The following is a 14,364-nucleotide window of genomic DNA, read 5'->3' as shown; positions in this document are numbered from 1 at the left end:
GAAGCTCTGGACTGAGGAATGCGAAGTACATCTGAGGGTGGGTGTGAGTACATTCTTGTCTTATTTCTAATTTGAGAGAAAAAATTTTCACTAATAAGTATGATGATACCTTTTATTTGTCAGATTAATGAATCTCCCTTCTATTTCTAGTTTGCTGAGATTTTTTTTTTTTATCATGTGTTGGCATTGAAGTTTGTCAAATGTTTTTTTCTGCATTTATAGAAATGATCAAATGGTTTTTCTTGTCCATTTTGGTAGTGTGTTGAGTTATATTGATTTTTTGTTAAAATTACACTGCATTCCTGGAATACTTGCCACTATATCATAATGCAGTATCCCATTTTTATATTATTGAATTTGATCTAGCCAAGATTTTTGTTAAGTGTTTCTAGATTTTATTCATAAAGGATGTGGGCCAGTAACTCTCTTTTTTCCTTTTTGTGCAGTGCTTTTCAGATGCTAGTATTCATGTTATTTTAGCCTCACAAAATAAGTTGGCAGGTGGTCTCTATTTTCTCAAAGAGTTTGTATAAGTTTGTTTTTATTTCTTCCTTTATATGTCTGATAGCAATTACTAGTAAAACCATCTGATTCTGGAGTCTGTGTTTGGAAGTTTTTTGATGATAAATCCACTTTCTTTAACAGATACATGGGTCTTCCAGTTTTCTGTTTCATCTTGTGTCAGTTTGGTAAAGTCTATTTTCTAAGGAATTTACCCATGTAATTAAGCTGTAGAATTTGTTGACATAAAGTTGTTTATAACATGCCCCTATTGCCACTTTAAATGTGTTTATGATCTGTAGGGAGAACCTCTTTTTCATATCTATTATTGGTAATTTGTGTTCTTTCTCTCTTTCTTGATGAGTTTATCCAGTGTTTTTATCAGTTTTGCTGTTCTTTAATAGGGCTGACTTTTGGCCTTGACATTTCTCTCCCTATAGTTTATTTTCTATTTTATGCTCTTATCTTTAATATTTCCTTCTGTTTTATCTTAATGACCAAGTTTCCTTATCTAACTGCCAATGAAAGTAAAGATATACCTCAAAATTTATAATAAGAATTAAATTTTTTCTGACACGTAATAATAAATGGTATCATAATTATTATGAACACTTTCTTGGCACCTCCTGTGAAGTTTTCTCTAAATCTCTAGTTAAGAATTATTGACACTCTTGCCAGCCAGCCTGGCACAGCATGGCCATCTTGGGATAAAGTGGGCAGTGTTTCTGGGTAAGGAGCACAGGAAGGCAACTACATGGAATTCACAATAGGAGAAAGAGATACTGTGTAAATAAACCTGGAATGAATCAAGGTGAGCAGGATGCAAGCCGGGGCTAAAACGGGAAAGTATAGGGGAAGACTGGACAAGAGCTCCAGTGATCTTGCCAACCACAGAAGGGAGGGAGCCAGGTACTGAGGAATGGTCTACTCACCAGTGGCAATGCCTGGCGATCTGCCCAGGAAACACACACTGAATAGTAAAGCCACAGAGCAGCAAGTAGAGGTCCCTTACGCATCTAGCCTCTGTGTCCCTCCCCCAGTATTTAAATGGGCCAGGCCCCAGTCACCTAGGATGGCCAGGCAAGAGTGCCCCCCCACATCCATACCCAGCGACTAGTGAGGGCGAACCCATTCCCACCACCCAAGGACTGATGGGAGCATGCCTGCTGCCTGGCAACTGGCAGGAGCATGCCCACTGCCTGGCAACCGGTGGGAGCACACTCACTGCCAGGCAACTGGCACAAGTGGACCTGGGGCCTGGCAGCTAGAGAGGGCACCCTTCCCCTGTAGCCTAGACACCAGCAGGAGCACACTGGTACCCTAGCGACCAGCAAGAGCGTGCCCATGTACACTGCCCAGCGGCCGGCGTGATCCTCTGACGCCTGCACAATAACCAGAAACGTACCCAGCACCACTGCCCAACAACCAGGAGGTGCGCCCCCCGCCTTAGTCAGTGACTAGCAGACACACCCCTGTGTATTGTTTCAACAACCACCCGGAATATCTTGTCAGGCTCACCCTATTACCAGTGACCACTAGGTACATCCCCACAGACTCCAGCAACAAGCAGGCACTCCCCCTGCCAACACCCAGTGACTGCCTGGCTGTAGCAGCACCCATCCTATACCCAGCCAGTTCCGGCAAGCTGACCTGACATGCACTGAGACCCCCTGGTCTCCTACCACCTACTGAGATGCCATCTCATGCCTGCACAGTGCTACCCTATCCATTTAGGTAGCACTGCCACCCTGTGGCTGCAAAGATGACTTGTCCTGTCCTCCAGCTGATGCATTAACTTTTAGCACCAACTTGGAAGGACCCCACGGTCCCACAAGGGCTATGGAGGGACCCACACCACTCAACACTTGTCACCCAGTATTAGGGAAAGTACCTGCTATACCACCTACACTCAGTCCAGTAAGGGAAGACATATAAGCCTAACCATAGAAGTCTCACAAGTGGGAGTGACCTATCATACTCACTAGTGAAAGGAGATCATGCCCAGCCAACAAACACCAACAAAGTCACACATAGACCAGAACCACAAATGGATATGAAGATGTCCTGCCCAGACTTCCAGAGAACACACTAACTACTAGCACCAACCTGGAGGCTTAATGCTTTGGAGAGAGCAGATCATATAAAGCTGGACAAGATGGCTCAAGTAAGCAACCAAAATAAAGAGGAAGAAAACCTTCTCAAGGAAGAAATGGTAATGGAACTTCCTGGCAAGGAATTCAAAAGACCTATAGATAGGATCCTCAAAGAGATCAAGGAAAACAGACAAAACTCTAGAAGTCAGGAAAAAATACTATAACAAAATGACAAATTAAATAGACAAGTAGAAACCATAGAGAAACAGCAGCTAGAAATCCAGAAGATTTACAATAAAATACCAGAAATAAATAACCCATGGGATGAACACAGAAGTAGAATTGAATAAATGGAAGAAAGTATCAGTGGAATAGAGGACAAATCCCTTAATTCTAATCTGTTTGAGGAATAATCAGAAAAAAGAATGAAGAAAGCTAAGAGTCATGTGGGACACTATCAAGAGGAACAATTTACATGTCATTTGAATTCCATAACAGGAGGAGACCAAAACAGAACAAAAAAATCCACAGGGAATTTTTGAAGATTTTCTGGGAGAAAATTTCCTTGATATCATGGAAGACGAGATTACCATCCAAGCAGCTCAAAGAACGCCATACTTGGTGACTCCAAAAGAAAGTCACCAAGATGTATTATAATCAAACTTTTCAAAATCAAAACCAAAGAATTCTGAAAGCAGTTCAGGAAAAATGAAATATCACCAACAGAGGGGCACCAATAAGACTAAGCTCTGATTTTTTGGCAGAAACCATGCAGGAAAGAAAGAAATGGGATGAAGTATATAAAACCCTGAAAGAAAAGAATTGCGAACCATGAATCATATTTCCAGCAAAACTGACTCTGAAATATGATGGTTAAACTAGGACATTCCTAGATAAACAAATTAAAGCCCAGATCAACCTTACAAAAAATATTACAAGGGAGTCCTTCAGGCAGAGAACCAATGATACCAGAGAACAACCTGAGATTAAGACACATGACAGCATCACTCACATACCAACCCAGATAAAGAAATCGCAGAAGTTAGATAAAGCTACAAAACAGGGAACCAGAGATGTCAATTTGTAAACAACTTCAAAACAAAAAGGGGGAATAAATTGTGTAGTTATAGAACTTTCACATGGAGAAGAAGTCAAGGTGATATCAATAACAGGCCATTTTAAACTTAGGAAGATAAAGGTAAATTTCAGAGTAACCAGAAAAAATTAATAAACCTACTCACCAAAATAAAAAAGGAGAAAACTATAAAGACTTAGTAAATATAAAGTCAGCAAGGAAGGAAATGAAAAGAAAATCCACAAACAAAAAGAACTCAGCACAGAAAATTAAGTGGAGAAAAGGAGAGTGAAAAAAAACCAGACTCAGGACATGAACTGCAGCCTCTTCTAGCCTAAGATCAGAACTAAATGGTGCCTGGCTACTGACTGCCCTGACCAGGAACACAATAGAAGATCCCAGTTAGAATGGGCGAAAAATGTGGAACAAAATTCAGATAAAAAAAAAAAAAAGACCAGGTATACTTGCCTGGTAGAGACTAGAGGAACCCCTAAGACTATTGCCCTAAGACACTCTTCAAACTTAGAATTGAAGCCAGTCCTGGAGGCCACCTTTCAGCCAAATAATAGACTGGCCTGCAAAATCAACAATAACACCCCTGAGGAATGTGCTGCATAGAACAATCAACTATACAAGAGGAAAAGGGCAACATTTGCCCAAAAGCACAGATGAGAAGGCAGGAAGGGGTAGAGAAACTGGACGAATGGAAGCAGGGAACCCAGGGTGGAAATGGGAAGAATGCTGACACCTTGCTCGGATTACAACCAATGTCACAAAACATTTTGTGTATGAATTATTAAATGGAAAACTAATTTGCTGTGTAAACTTTCATCTAAAGCACAATAAAATGTCCAACAGCAGCAAAAAAACAAAACAAAACAAAACAATAATTGGCACTAAGCATTTTCTTTCTGTTGTTTTTTTTCTGTTGTTAGACAGGAGAAATTTGAATCAGGTAGAAATCAATAGCTTAATATTTTGGGATCTTCACTGGGTAAAGGCAGAAGCATTTATAAGATGGTTCCTTTCAAAATGAGCCTGGTGATGCAATTTTTAAGCTCTCGACTGCTAACCAAAAGGTTGGCAGTTTGAACTCATCAGCGGCTCCACAGCAGAAAAGACCTAGAGACCTGCTCCCATAAAGATTACAGCCTAGGAAACCCTGTAGGGCAGTTCTGCTCTGTCGTATAGGGTTGCTATGAGTTGAAATCGACTCGGCAGTGCACAACAAGATTCCCTTCAAAATGGAAACAAAAGAGGGACTGCTCCTAACTGGGTAAGACAGCCCTCTCCTACGCTGTACCTTTAATTGCTAACAGCATGATATTTTTTAGAGTTGTGCTGAGCTCAGCATTCCAGCCCCATTCATACACCTTAAATAAGATCAGCTGGAGGCTGAAAAGAGGTGGAAATTTATAGAACCCAGTATCTTTGGCAGCTTTGAAGAACAGAAAAAAAAAAATCACAGATGATGGGAAGGTCAGGAAGGGGAGGACGGAATGACAGAACTTCTTATTGAAACCCAACTGTGTGACAGGCCCATGCTGAGCGTTTCGTATACTTTATCTTTGATAATCTTAATGTCTGTAAGACAGATTGTTGTTGTTCAGTGCCATAGAGTTAGTTCTGACTTATACCAACAGAAAACACTGCCCTGTCCCTCGCCATCCTCACAGTCATTGCTGTGTGTAAGCCCATTGTTGTAGCCACTGTGTCAGTCTGTCTCGTCAAGGGTCTTCCTCTTTTTTGCTGACACTCTACATTACCAAGTATGATGTCTTTCTGCAGGGACTGATCCCTCTGATAACATGTCCAAAGTATGTGAGAGGAAGTCTCTCTATCCTTGCTTCCAAGGAGTGCTCTGGCTGTACGTCTTCCAAAACAGACTTGTTTGTTCTTCTGGCAGTCCATGGTATGTTCAGTATTCTTTGGCAACACCGTAATTCAAAGGCATCAACAGATTAGTTTATCTGTTTTAGAGATGAGTATATCAAAAGTTATAGTCATCTGTAAGATGGGATTTAACTTTAGGACCGTGAGATCCCAAAGTCCATTTCTTAACATGGCATAAAGGTTATATGTAGCATAGCCTACCCTCCAAAGTTAATGGGAGAGTGATACATTGCTTCAGGCAGTGGTGTGGTATCAAAATGGGGCGTCAACCAGAGTAATGATTAAGCAGATTTGCTAACGCTCATCCACAACCCCAGGCTTTGAAACCAGCTGTGACGCCAAGTGGAACAAAAGCTCTGAGAGCCTCAAATAAAGACATTTAGGGAAGGGGGAAGGGCAGGATGGGGCATTCCTATAAATAAAATAAAATAAAATAACTGTAGACTTTCCAATTTGTATTTTGGTGGAAGTTAATGAGGGCCTAGGGAGTTTCAAGAGTTCCCAGGAAAGTAGAAATTGACCTTGCTTTATGCACTGGATGTATTAAGTTAAATATAAAGCTAATATTTGTGTACAAATCTCTTTTGACATAATTTTTTTTTTTTTTAACTGTTTAATGAGAAACTAGTTTATTCTGTAAACCTTCATCCAAAATACAATAAAATAAATGTGGTTTACACATAATCTTGTTTAACTTTAAAACAACTCTGTAATGTAGGCATTATTCTTCCTATTTTACTGATAGGGAAAAAATAAGGCAGAAAGAGATAGCATCATAGCCCAGGTATACCTAATGCCGAGTATTACCTGTTTATGAGCTGTGGGGCCTCTTGTGTTTGTTTTCATGAAACTCAATGGGTTTTAGGTTTCAGGAAGTAGCACGCATTGGGAAATCTTCTTTAGCACATGCTCTGGTTCGTTGGACCAGCCTGCCCAGGGCCCATGCCCAGGGTCTCTCGGATAAAGCTCAGAGTTCCTGCCGTGGGGACTTTGCAGCTGCTCCAGTTAAAGAGCTTGCCAGATGTGTGGAACGAAATAAAAATCCCTGGAATGCTGTCCCTGTTGGCGTCATCCATCATCGTGGCACAGACGGCTCCTCCAAGGGCCTACTCCAAACCGCAGCCCTGTCGACCTGTGTTTGATGGTTCCAATCCGGCTGTCGGGGCAAGCCCAGCAGAGACCCTCACTGGCAGGCAGCAGGACAGCTGATGGATGGCTCAGCCTGTGTTGCTGGGCAGAGCCAAGCCAGCTTTGAAGAGGCATCTCTGCAGGCCAGTGGGGCTGTCGTTATCACCTGCTTTGGGAAGATGGGCAGAGGCTGGGCTGTTTGATGACTACTTCCTCTGTCACCCACTGAGGACTATGGTCTGTGCACCTTCTGCTCCAGCAAGACCCTCACCACGCACTGTCTCCAGCAAGACCAACCAAAGAAACAGCGGCCATGGACACGACTCGGTGTTTCCTTGGCCACACTCTTATCGAAAGCAAGCAAGGATCTGACAAATTCCATCAAAGCACCACCATCATGTGAAATTAACTCAGATATCTCACAAGGATGTTTTTCAAACTTAACGTGCTCTTTGCAGAAAGGCTTAGACTCTACATTGCACCCCACTCCACAGTCAGGGGCAGACGGAAAACTTTGAGATAGACTCTGGAGCCCTGGGGTGCCCTGCTTCAGGTGCCCTTTATCTCCTCACCAAACTATCAGAAGCTATTGGCAGAGTTCTTCTAGAGCCCAGAATTTCAAGATGCTAAAGGTGATCTTATCCAACACTCTCCATGCCCTACCAAATTGTTTTTCAGCCTATGCTTGAATGCTTCTAGTGATGGAGAACTCACTGCCTCCCAAGACAATCCATTTAGTCTTTGGATAACTCTGATGATTAGGAAGTTCTTCCTGGTTTACAAATCGAATCTGACTCTATAGTTTCTGATCTATCTATAATCACTTTTCTGTGACTCTGCTCTGCAGGGTTATTGCTTACAGTTGTTCAGGTTGTTCACTGTGCAACTCCAGGGGTGTCGTAAACTCATAATCATGGAGAGGTCTATTACAACCTTCTGGCACTCGGCAGTAGAGTGTCTTGGGATAAAAAAAATAAAGGCACCTCTTAATTCCCATAATGCTCCCTCATAAGTTAGGGGTGTGGTTGCTTTTCAGATACTTGAAGAGAGGGGCTTCTTGAGTCTTCGGAGCTCCTGTTTCTTCCACTGTGTGAAACCACAGCGTCTGAAGCTCTGTCTCCCCGAGGCACCGAGCACAGCCCCAGGCCAAAGCGCACTCTTCCAATGGTGCCTGAGCAATTGGTTCTGAAGGCTGGGGATGTGGCAGCTTATTGAGGTTCTTGGCTTTGGACATTGTGCTCTACACGTGGATGCTGGTATGGCCATCAGCAACGGGGGTCCTTCTGAAATATGATCTTCCTAGGAACTGAATTAGATGGTGTTGAATTGAACCCTGTCCTTTGCTTTTGGGAAAGACACAGATCCTCTCAAAACCCACACGCCATGCGGATATATATATATATATATTTTTTTTTTATAATAACTTTTATTAAGCTTCAAGTGAACGTTTACAAATCCAATCAGTCTGTCACATATAAGTTTACATACATCTCACTCCCTACTCCCACTTACTCTCCCCGTCTTGAGTCAGCCCTTTCAGTCTCTCCTTTCTTGACAATTTTGCCGGCTTCCCTCTCTCTCTATCCTCCCATCCCCCCTCCAGACAAGAGTTGCCAACACAATCTCAAGTGTACACCTGATATAATTAGCTCACTCTTCATCAGCGTCTCTCTCCCACCCGCTGACCAGTCCCTTTCATGTCTGATGAGTTGTCTTCAGGGATGGTTCCTGTCCTGTGTCAACAGAAGGTCTGGAGAGCATGACCGCCGGGATTCCTCTAGTCTCAGTCAGACCATTAAGTTTGGTCTTCTTATGAGAATTTGGGGTCTGCATCCCACTGCTCTCCTGCTCCCTCAGGGGTCCTCTGCTGAGCTCCCTGTCAGGGCAGTCATCGATTGTGGCCGGGCACCAACTAGTTCTTCTGGTCTCAGGATGATGTAGGTCTCTGGTTCATGTGGCCCTTTCTGTCTCTTGGGCTCTTAGTTGTCATGTGGGCTTGGTGTTCTTCATTTTCCTTTGCTCCAGGTGGGTTGAGACCAATTGCTGCATCTTAGATGGCTGCTTGTTAGCATTTAAGACCCCAGACGCCACATTTCAAAGTGGGATGCAGAATGATTTCATAATAGAATTATTTTGCCAATTGACTTAGAAGTCCCCGCAAACCATGTTCCCCAGACCCCCGCGCTTGCTCCGCTGAGCTTTGAAGCATTCATTTTATCCCGGAAACTTCTTTGCTTTTGGTCCAGTCCAATTGAGCTGACCTTCCATGTATTGAGTGTTGTCTTTCCCTTCACCTAAAGCAGTTCTTATCTACTGATTAATCAATAAAAAAAACCCTCTCCCACCCTCCCTCCCTCCCCCCCTCGTAACCACAAAAGTATGTGTTCTTCTCAGGTTTACTATTTCTCAAGATCTTATAATAGTGGTCTTATACAATATTTGTCCTTTTGCCTCTGACTCATTTCGCTCAGCATAATGCCTTCCAGGTTCCTCCATGTTATGAAATGTTTCAGAGATTCGTCACTGTTCTTTATCGATGCGTAGTATTCCATTGTGTGAATATACCACAATTTATTTACCCATTCATCCGTTGATGGACACCTTGGTTGCTTCCAAATTTTTGCTATTGTAAACAGAGCTGCAATAAACATGGGTGTGCATATATCTGTTTGTATGAAGGCTCTTGTATCTCTAGGGTATATTCCGAGGAGTGGGATTTCTGGGTTGTATGGTAGTTCTATTTCTAACTGTTTAAGATAACGCCAGATAGATTTCCAAAGTGGTTGTACCATTTTACATTCCCACCAGCAGTGTATGAGAGTTCCAATCTCTCCGCAGCCTCTCCAACATTTATTATTTTGTGTTTTTTGGATTAATGCCAGCCTTGCTGGTGTGAGATGGAATCTCATCGTCGTTTTAATTTGCATTTCTCTAATGGCTAATGATCGAGAGCATTTTCTCATGTATCTGTTGGCTGCCTGAATATCTTCTTTAGAGAAATGTGTGTTCATATCCTTTGCCCACTTCTTGATTGGGTTGTTTGTCTTTTTGTGGTTGAGTTTTGACAGAATCATGTAGATTTTAGAGATCAGGCGCTGGTCGGAGATGTCATAGCTGAAAATTCTTTCCCAATCTGTAGGTGGTCTTTTTACTCTTTTGGTGAAGTCTTTAGATGAGCATAGGTGTTTGATTTTTAGGAGCTCCCAGTTATCGGGTTTCTCTTCATCATTTTTGGTAATGTTTTGTATTCTGTTTATACCTTGTATTAGGGCTCCTAGGGTTGTCCCAATTTTTTCTTCCATGATCTTTATCGTTTTAGTCTTTATGTTTAGGTCTTTGATCCACTTGGAGTTAGTTTTTGTGCATGGTGTGAGGTATGGGTCCTGTTTCATTTTTTTGCAAATGGATATCCAGTTATGCCAGCACCATTTGTTAAAAAGGCTGTCTTTTCCCCAGTTAATTGACACTGGTCCTTTGTCAAATATCAGCTGCTCATACGTGGATGGATCTATGTCTGGGTTCTCAATTCTGTTCCATTGGTCTATGTGTCTGTTGTTGTACCAATACCAGGCTGTTTTGACTACTGTGGCTGTATAATAGGTTCTGAAGTCAGGTAAGGTGAGGCCTCCCACTTTCTTCTTCTTTTTCAGTAGTGCTTTGCTTATCCGGGGCTTCTTTCCCTTCCATATGAAATTGGTGATTTGTTTCTCTATCCCCTTAAAATATGACATTGGAATTTGGATCGGAAGTGCGTTAAATGTATAGATGGCTTTTGGTAGAATAGACATTTTTACTATGTTAAGTCTTCCTATCCATGAGCAAGGTATGTTTTTCCACTTAAGTATGTCCTTTTGAATTTCTTGTAGTAGAGCTTTGTAGTTTTCTTTGTATAGGTCTTTTACATCCTTGGTAAGATTTATTCCTAAGTATCTTATCTTCTTGGGGGCTACCGTGAATGGTATTGATTTGGTTATTTCCTCTTCGGTGTTCTTTTTGTTGATGTAGAGGAATCCAAGTGATTTTTGTATGTTTATTTTATAACCTGAGACTCTGCCAAACTCTTCTATTAGTTTCAGTAGTTTTCTGGAGGATTCCTTAGGGTTTTCTGTGTATATAATCATGTCATCTGCAAATAGTGATAACTTTACTTCTTCCTTGCCAGTCCGGATACCTTTTATTTCTTTGTCTAGCCTGATTGCCCTGGCTAAGACTTCCAACACGATGTTGAATAAGAGCGGTGATAAAGGGCATCCTTGTCTGGTTCCCGTTCTCAAGGGAAATGCTTTCAGGTTCTCTCCATTTAGAGTGATATTGGCTGTTGGCTTTGCATAGATGCCCTTTATTATGTTGAGGAATTTTCCTTCAATTCCTATTTTGGTAAGAGTTTTTATCATAAATGGGTGTTGGACTTTGTCAAATGCCTTTTCTGCATCAATTGATAAGATCATGTGGTTTTTGTCTTTTGTTTTATTTATGTGATGGATTACATTAATGGTTTTTCTGATATTAAACCAGCCTTGCATACCTGGTATAAATCCCACTTGATCAGGGTGAATTATTTTTTTGATGTGTTGTTGGATTCTATTGGCTAGAATTTTGTTGAGGATTTTTGCATCAATGTTCATGAGGGATATAGGTCTATAATTTTCTTTTTTTGTAATGTCTTTACCTGGTTTTGGTATCAGGGAGATGGTGGCTTCATAGAATGAGTTGGGTAGTATTCCGTCATTTTCTATGCTTTGGAATACCTTTAGTAGTAGTGGTGTTAACTCTTCTCTGAAAATTTGGTAGAACTCTGCAGTGAAGCCGTCCGGGCCAGGACTTTTTTTTGTTGGGAGTTTTTTGATTACCGTTTCAATCTCCTCTTTTGTTATGGGTCTATTTAGTTGTTCTGCTTCTGAATGTGTTAGTTTAGGTAGGTAGTGTTTTTCAAGGAATTCATCCATTTCTTCTAGGTTTTCAAATTTGTTAGAGTACAATTTTTCATAATAATCTGAAATGATTCTTTTAATTTCATTTGGTTCTGTTGTGATGTGGTCCTTCTCATTTCTTATTCGGGTTATTTGTTTCCTTTCCTGTATTTCTTTAGTCAGTCTAGCCAATGGTTTATCAATTTTGTTAATTTTTTCAAAGAACCAGCTTTTGGCTTTGTTAATTCTTTCAATTGTTTTTCTGTTCTCTAATTCATTTAGTTCAGCTCTAATTTTTATTATTTGTTTTCTTCTGGTGCCTGATGGATTCTTTTGTTGCTCACTTTCTATTTGTTCAAGTTGTAGGGACAGTTCTCTGATTTTGGCTCTTTCTTCTTTTTGTATGTGTGCATTTATTGATATAAATTGACCTCTGAGCACTGCTTTTGCTGTGTCCCAGAGGTTTTGATAGGAAGTATTTTCATTCTCGTTGCTTTCTATGAATTTCCTTATTCCCTCCTTGATGTCTTCTATAACCCAGTCTTTTTTCAGGAGGGTATTGTTCATTTTCCAAGTATTTGATTTCTTTTCCCTCGTTCTTCTGTTATTGATCTCTAGTTTTATTGCCTTGTGGTCTGAGAAGATGCTTTGTAATATTTCGATGTTTTGGACTCTGCAAAGGTTTGTTTTATGACCTAATATGTGGTCTATTCTAGAGAATGTTCCATGTGCGCTAGAAAAAAAAGTATATTTTGCAGCAGTTGGGTGGAGAGTTCTGTATAAGTCAATGAGGTCAAGTTGGTTGATTGTTGTAATTAGATCTTCCGTGTCTCTGTTGAGCTTCTTACTGGATGTCCTGTCCTTCTCCGAAAGGGGTGTGTTGAAGTCTCCTACTATAATTGTGGAGGTATCTATCTCGCTTTTCAGTTCTGTTAAAATTTGATTTATATATCTTGCAGCCCTGTCATTGGGTGCGTAAATATGTAATATGGTTATGTCTTCCTGATCAATTGTCCCTTTTATCATTATATAGTGTCCTTCTTTATCCTTTGTGGTGGATTTAAGTCTAAAGTCTATTTTGTCAGAAATTAATATTGCTACTCCTCTTCTTTTCTGCTTATTGTTTGCTTGATATACTTTTTTCCATCCTTTGAGTTTTAGTTTGTTTGTGTCTCTAAGTCTAAGGTGTGTCTCTTGTAGGCAGCATATAGATGGATCGTGTTTCTTTATCCAGTCTGTGACTCTCTGTCTCTTTATTGGTGCATTTAGTCCATTTACATTCAGGGTAATTATAGATAAATAAGTTTTTAGTGCTGTCATTTTGATGCCTTTTTATGTGTGTTGTTGACAATTTCATTTTTCCACATACTTTTTTGTGCTGAGGCGTTTTTCTTAGTAAATTGTGAGATCCTCACTTTCATATTGTTTGACTTTATGTTAGTTGAGTCGTTACGTTTTTCTTGGTTTCTGTCTTGAGTTATAGAGTTGTTATACCTTTTTGTGGTTACCTCACTATATACCCCTATTTTTCTAAGTAAAAACCTAACTTGTATTGTTCTATATCGCCTTGTATCACTCTCCATATGGCAGTTCAATGCCTCCTGCACTTAGTCCCTCCTTTTGATTATTGTGATCTTTTACCTATTGACTTCCATGATTCCCTGTTATGTGTATTTTTTTTTAATTAATCTTAATTTGTTTGTTTTTGTGATTTCCCTATTTGAGTTGCTATCAGGACGTTCTGTTTTGTGACCTTGTGTTGTGCTGATATCTGATATTATTGGTTCTCTGACCAAACAATATCCTTTAGTATTTCTTATAGCTTTGGTTTGGTTTTTGCAAATTCTCTAAACTTGTGTTTGTCTGTAAATATCTTAATTTCGCCTTCATATTTCAGAGAGAGTTTTGCTGGATATATGATCCTTGGTTGGCAGTTTTTCTCCTTCAGTGTTCTGTATATGTCGTCCCATTCCCTTCTTGCCTGCATGGTTTCTGCTGAGTAGTCAGAACATATTCTTATTGATTCTCCCTTGAAGGAAACCTTTCTTTTCTCCCTGGCTGCTTTTAAAATTTTCTGTTTATCTTTGGTTTTGGTGAGTTTGATGATAATATGTCTTGGTGTTTTTCTTTTTGGATCAATCTTAAATGGGGTTCGATGAGCATCTTGGATAGATATCCTTTCGTCTTTCATGATGTCAGGGAAGTTTTCTGTCAGAAGTTCTTCAACTATTTTCTCTGTGTTTTCTGTCCCCCCTCCCTGTTCTGGGACTCCAATCACCCGCAGGTTATCCTTCTTGATAGAGTCCCACATAATTCTCAGGGTTTCTTCATTTTTTTTAATTCTTTTATCTGATTTTTTTTCAGCTATGTTGGTGTTGATTCCCTGGTCCTCCAGATGTCCCAGTCTGCATTCTAATTGCTCGAGTCTGCTCCTCTGACTTCCTAGTGTGTTGTCTAATTCTGTTATTTTATTGTTAATCTTTTGTATTTCTACATGTTGTCTCTCTATGGATTCTTGCAACTTATTAATTTTTCCAGTATGTTCTTGAATAATCTTTTTGAGTTCTTCAACAGTTTTATCAGTGTGTTCCTTGGCTTTTTCTGCAGATATCCTAATTTCATTTGTGATATCATTAAGCATTCTGTAAATTAGTTTTTTATATTCTGTATCTGATAATTCCAAAATTGTATCTTCATTTGGGAAAGATTTTGATTCTTTTGTTTGGGGAGTTGGAGAAGCTGTCACAGTCTGCTTCTTTAAGTG

Source organism: Elephas maximus, chromosome 24 (genome assembly GCF_024166365.1).
Source record: "Elephas maximus indicus isolate mEleMax1 chromosome 24, mEleMax1 primary haplotype, whole genome shotgun sequence".
Taxonomy (NCBI): domain Eukaryota; kingdom Metazoa; phylum Chordata; class Mammalia; order Proboscidea; family Elephantidae; genus Elephas; species Elephas maximus.
This window is presented reverse-complemented; position numbering follows the sequence as displayed.